Below are 5,979 nucleotides of genomic sequence, written 5' to 3' on the forward strand. Positions count from 1 at the left end.
TTAGCTTTTGTTTTAGCTTCCTATTTAACGTCCTATTTTTATCCTCGTTATGATTTTGTTTTTAGCATACACTTTAGCTTCCTTTTTAACTTTTTTTTTAGATTCCTATTTAACGTCCTATTTTTCTTCCTTGTTTCTTATAAAAGCTTAGCTTGAAACTCTTTCATTCAGATCACATGTTAGCTATAAAGAGAGGTTAGTTTTCTCTCCTTATCATTTGTTTCTTGCAGTATAGTTGATGCATCACTGCATAAACATAAAAATTATTACTATGGTTAAAAGAAACTTCATCTTTTAAGATTGACCAAATATTGTCCATAAAAATACTTCTCTCTCTCTCTCTCTCTCTCTCTCTCTCTCTCTCTTTATATATATATATATATATATATATATATATATATATATAGATATATATATATATATATATATATATATATATATATATATATATATATATAGATATATAGATAGATATATATATATAGATATATATATATATATATATATATATATATATATATGGGAAACAAATATGATAACACTCCTTAAATCAAATCAATCCCAATAATACTTATAAGATAACACTCAAAAGACATCAAATCAAATGAAATTAGTCCCAACAATACTTATAAATCTCACAGATGCAATCTACTATGATACTTCAAAACTAAATCAAATGAAAAAATGCAAAGAAAATCTACAACGCTACTCCACAAGTGACCAAAAACTGAATAAAATAAAAAAGAAGCAGAAGCATATGGAATGGCACAGGGCCACTCTAAACTACTAGTATTGATATGTACCATTCATCCTTTAATCAATTCTTCTGGGTTGCCTGCATAATAAATGATAAAATGGAAGAGAGAGGTTTGTTGCTACATTGGAGTCATATATGTCCACAACTAGTTGGCCACTGTTTTGAAGGTGGATTCGCTAGTCATAAGATCTTCCATGCACAAACTATTAGGTCCCTATAATACTAGTGATTCCCCTATTACTATTGTTGTTGTATGCCTTATTAATATTGTTGTGCCCCCATTTTCCCCATATTATTATTATTGTGCCCCATAGAATCCCTCTATTGTTATTTTTGTGTCTTTATATTATTATTGTTAGGTCGGCTTGGTTATATTGTGACCCCTTAGACTCCTATATAAAGAAAGGAGGTTTTGTCATTTGAATCATCTAAGAATTGTTCATTTGTGTAATGTAAAGGAGGTTGCCCCCTTGAAGAGGCTTATTTCTAAGGCATTTATCTCTTTTTTCTATCTTTTTGTGAGCTGGTTTCATAACATTTGCTATTAGAGATTTCAGGTTGCTTACTAGGTGTTTCCATTTTTTTTCTTCGGGGCATCAATTACCGATAATAATTCTTCACTATGCCCTTTGAATTCCTTCAAACTAATTTTTCAAACCAAGCTTATGCAAAAAATTAAAAAAAATCTACACATCTTTTTCATTTTGTAGGAGCTTGATATTGCCTTCTTGCCCCAAAACCCAAGTATGCCACACCCTCTGATATAGGAGCTAGTTTCATAACACAAACCATGGGATCTAATCAAAGGCCTCACTAGAGCCTCCAATTATGTTTATTTTTCATCAATATAATTGTTTTCTTGCATTAAGCATGCAAATTCCTCAACATATGCCTAGAGGCAGGAGTCCTTAGTGAGCATCATGGGTGGTTGTAGTTGTTTATTTTCTTCATTGTCTACCATCCACTTTTCAAAAGTTCTATAATGAGTAGGCCTTCTGTAGAATCCCGAGTCCTTGTTTTTTTCCAATCGATAATAATTAACGATTTGTAGTGGCTCAACAATTTTCCTATAGCGAGTGCCCCATCCTATCCACTCTTTATTTCACAAGAAATCATCAGGTAATTTGTCTTTAAGGAACTTGTTCAGTATGGTCTTGTTTCATGACCCAGTACACTCGAACCTCTTGAGATTTTCTAACAACCTTGGTGAAAATTCCATGTAATAAAAGCTAATAAAGGAAAAATAATAACCACGGTTGATGGGAAAACTATTCAAAGCTAAAACTTGGGCAAGGCATCTTAGTCTGAATGTTCATTTGATTATTAATGGCTAAGGAAATTGGCAAAGGCAATGCCTAAGGCTTTGGAAAGGAAAAAATGGAATTTTTGGCACATTTATTTATGAAAATAATGGAAATTAGGAGAAAAAGGAGGTGACAGGTCACATGTTTCATGTGAGGAGGAAATTGAAGGAAAATAATGGAAAATGAAGAAAATATAGGCCTGGTTCATAAAAAGGCTTCTGAGGATCAGTTGGTAACCTTTTGTCAGTTCAGTATGGGAGCTCTCTCATATTCTTGGAGACTTAGGGTTTGCTTGGAGCACTCTTGGAGGGTGTGGCATACTTGGGTTTTGCGGCAAGAAGGCAAAGGAAGAGCAGGAAAGTGCAAGAGGACATTGGGATCGGTAGCTTCAATGGGATTTTCTTGTAGGTACCGAGTTGCATGTATGTTTTCCTCACTAGTTTTGGCATGCATGACATATGCATGTGGTTTGTTGGTTGTGATCTATCATTGGCATGGAGGATGGTCGGGATTGACAGTGGATTGCCTAGCCTTGCCATTTCTTAGATAGCCATGGAGATTGTGGGTTTATTTCCTTGTTTTGTTTTGGTTGGTTCTCATGTTTCCTTAGCTTGGGTTGAGTTACTAGTTCCTAGAGCCTTGGTTGGATAAATGATCTGGAGCCCTCTAGCAACTTGGGTTGAGTTACTAGTCTAGTAGCCTTGGTTGGATAAACACTCTAGAGGCCTTGGTGGGTTGAGTTACTAGTCCTAGAGCCTTGGTTGGACAAACACTCTGGAGCCCTGCGTTAGCTGTGGGTGGAGTTACTAGTCCTGGAGCCTTGGTTGGAAAAATTTCTTTAGAGCCCTAGATGGCTGGGATAGAGACCAATTTGATGATGGTTTTGTGATGTCCGACTATGAGGTGGAATCACTGTTTGATGGGTTGAGATGGATGGCCTCTGGAAGCCCTGGATGATTTTGGATTGATGTGTTCTATGAGATCCCACATTCATGCTTGGAATATGGCACAGGGGTGAATGGTTGAAGAGAGATTTGGCTCAACCATTCTATGATCGAGTGGAACGTGGAAGTCACATCCCAGTTTTAGATTTTGCATCATCAATATGAGGATTTTTCTAGTTGTATTTCTAGGAGTATTACACTAGTTATATGTGGTATATATGGTTGTTATTTCATGAGTATTTCTGCTGCTATTATGTTGGTTATTTATATTTTTTGATGACAGTAGCTATGTATGGATCTCATCATGCTTTTATTAGTAAATGAATGATCAATGTATCTGTGACCTAATGGATGAAATGGAAGTTTATGTGTTGATGCATCAACGCTTCTTAGCGATTCTCAAATAAGTACGAGACCCTTATGTTGAGATATGTTATTTACACCTATATATTACATATTCATGATATGTTTGACGAAGTGCCTGTCATGGCTAGTAGGGGTCCAGTCAAGGTCTCACTCAAGTGATTGCTTTCATACTATCATTTCCTTGTTATATTATTGTTCTAAAGATGTGATTCAATTATGGGAAGTGACCTGGGCTTTGGGCCTGAAAAAGTGGCTCAAATATGAGCAACGCTGGCACAACATTGAGAAAAAGAGTCCCTAGACGTTGGCTTGCAGGCCTGTGAGAGCATCCAGAGGTCCCTAGACATTGGCATTCCCATAGCATGAGAGCGTCCAGAGGTCAAGTGGTCCAAAAGTTCAGTGGGACCCAGGGGTTGGTTAGTAGAAAGTTTGGATTGGTTCCTGAGGGTCCTAATGCTAATTTTGAATGTCTATATGGTGTGTTTATGTTGGTCCCACTTCCTTAACAATGACTTAGGAGGTCAAATCATATCATAGTGACCACTCATCTCATGTTTACCTTGGCTAGTTGGTTGCTTGGGTAGATGTGGGAGGAGAGTGTTACAAAGTGGTATCAAATAATGGTTCACCCCTCAGACTAGATGGGATGTGTGTTGGTCATGCATGCATGTCAATTACATGTGTGTCTCTTACACTTGCATTCCATGTGCTTGTTGCATTTGCATGATGTTGATCATGGTTGTAGTGATGTCATCATTATGAAGTGCATCATTGTGAGTGTATGATTGGTTACATGTTGTGATATGTCACTTAAATGTATCGTTATTGTATTCTTGGGTACATACTTATATGTTTGGTTACATTCTTGTATGCTTGGTTGCATATATCATTCTTGTAGTCTTCGTTACAAGTATTGTTCATTCATGCTTGATCATAGGTGTTTATGCATGTGTGTGGTCGGTTACACATTGCTTATGCATATTCATGTTTGCATGTGGTAAAGTGTGTAGTGATGTAATGGTTGTTGCCATGCATGAGGTCATGGTAGGCATGGTTCATAAGGTCATGCATTGATGACCAGACCCTATCTAGAATGATGATTGCATGGTTATATGCTTATGTGTTTTGTTTCTATATGTCGTTATGATTTTGTTATACATGTATCACGTTGGTTGGTTGATCTTGCAGACAAGGTATCCTCCCCGGGCTATACTAAGTTATGTTGGTTTATTGTGATTTGGTTTAGCTGACATGATATACCATGCATGAAGAAATATCAAATAGCTAGCAAGATGCTTGACTACAAAGACTCTCCCTATGAATCATAAGAGTAGTATGGTGTTGGGAACTCCTTTGATTTGGCAGATACATTGAGAAGCTTAAAGGAATAAATAAGGAGTTGTAAGGCAGATAATGGGAAAATCATGCAGGCACAGGAGAAACAAGTAGAGGTAAATGTAGTGATACTTCAAAGCTCATTAGATTTTCAGTAGCAAGGACCACATCAAATCAGCTATGAGAAGGAGGATAGGACTAATGGGGCATATGGTAGTAGGTCGCATGGTGGTCACAAGTAATATAGAGATGACATAGTTAGAGATGGTAGATTTTTCGACACTCTGAAGAGGAGAAGGGATAGACACATGTATTATTCTAGTTCTGATTCAGATATGCACCATGATCATCATCGTTATCATTCGTATAGGAGGAGTGATAGGGGATATTTTCCAAATAAGTTAAGAAAGAAAATCCACCTACTTTTGATGGAGAGATGAAGAAACCACATGATGAGGAGGCATCATTGTTTGGCATGAGGAAGTTCTTCATGTTACATGACTATTCAGAGAACATGAAAGTCAGAGTAGCTACATTTAGTCTCAAAGGTAAAACAAACATTTGGTGGGAAGATGTGAAGAATGTCAGATGTATTCATGAGGAGGACTTGACTTGGAGTGAGTTTGAGTGTTATTCAAGAAGAATTATTTATTTGAGAGATACTTTGATGACATGGCAAAGGAATTCTATGAACTAAAGATTGGATCTACGAAAGATGATGAGTACGCTAGTAGTTTCTTGGAGTTACTGAGGTTTGTGCCTTAGCTCACATAGGATAAGGCCAAGATTCAGAGGTTCATTAATGGATTACTAGTTGCACTCAAAGACAAGATTGAGTTTGATGAGCCCAAATCATTAGAGGAGACCATTCAAAAGCTAAGGCATCGTTATGAACAATCAAAGCATGTATTTGAGACTAAGACAGGTTGGAAAGGTAATGCAAGGAACAAAGGAAAATGGAACAAGAAACGAACAATACCTCAGGGTATAGATAATAAAGAGAATGTTGCGCCATCTAAGAAGTTCAGTGCATCGGAGAGGACAAGGACATCAATATGAGGAGCAGAACAAGGAGCATGTGAGGTGTTGGACTTGTAGAGGGGATCATCATAGGAGAAATTGTCCATAATATCAGGGTGGTAGACCTCATATATAGAGTGCACATGATGCACAGACTATTGGGTATGTTGGTTAGATAATTTCTCGTATTTAGGCAGCATTGGCTAACAAACAAGCAGACCATCAGGAATCTATCATTGAGATGGACAGTAAG

At 37.0% G+C, this 5,979-nt stretch overlaps 1 pseudogene; it reads right to left on the reverse strand.

The window, feature by feature from the left end:
• Nucleotides 1-806: 806 nt before the first annotated feature.
• LOC149199328 (senescence-associated carboxylesterase 101-like) lies at nt 807-5,721 on the reverse strand (annotated as a pseudogene).
• Nucleotides 5,722-5,979: the final 258 nt, after the last annotated feature.

The sequence above is a fragment of the Pinus tabuliformis genome, chromosome 2_1 (assembly GCF_031772625.1).
Source record: "Pinus tabuliformis cultivar Carrire ecotype Pingquan chromosome 2_1, CPIR1, whole genome shotgun sequence".
In the NCBI taxonomy this organism is placed as follows: domain Eukaryota; kingdom Viridiplantae; phylum Streptophyta; class Pinopsida; order Pinales; family Pinaceae; genus Pinus; species Pinus tabuliformis.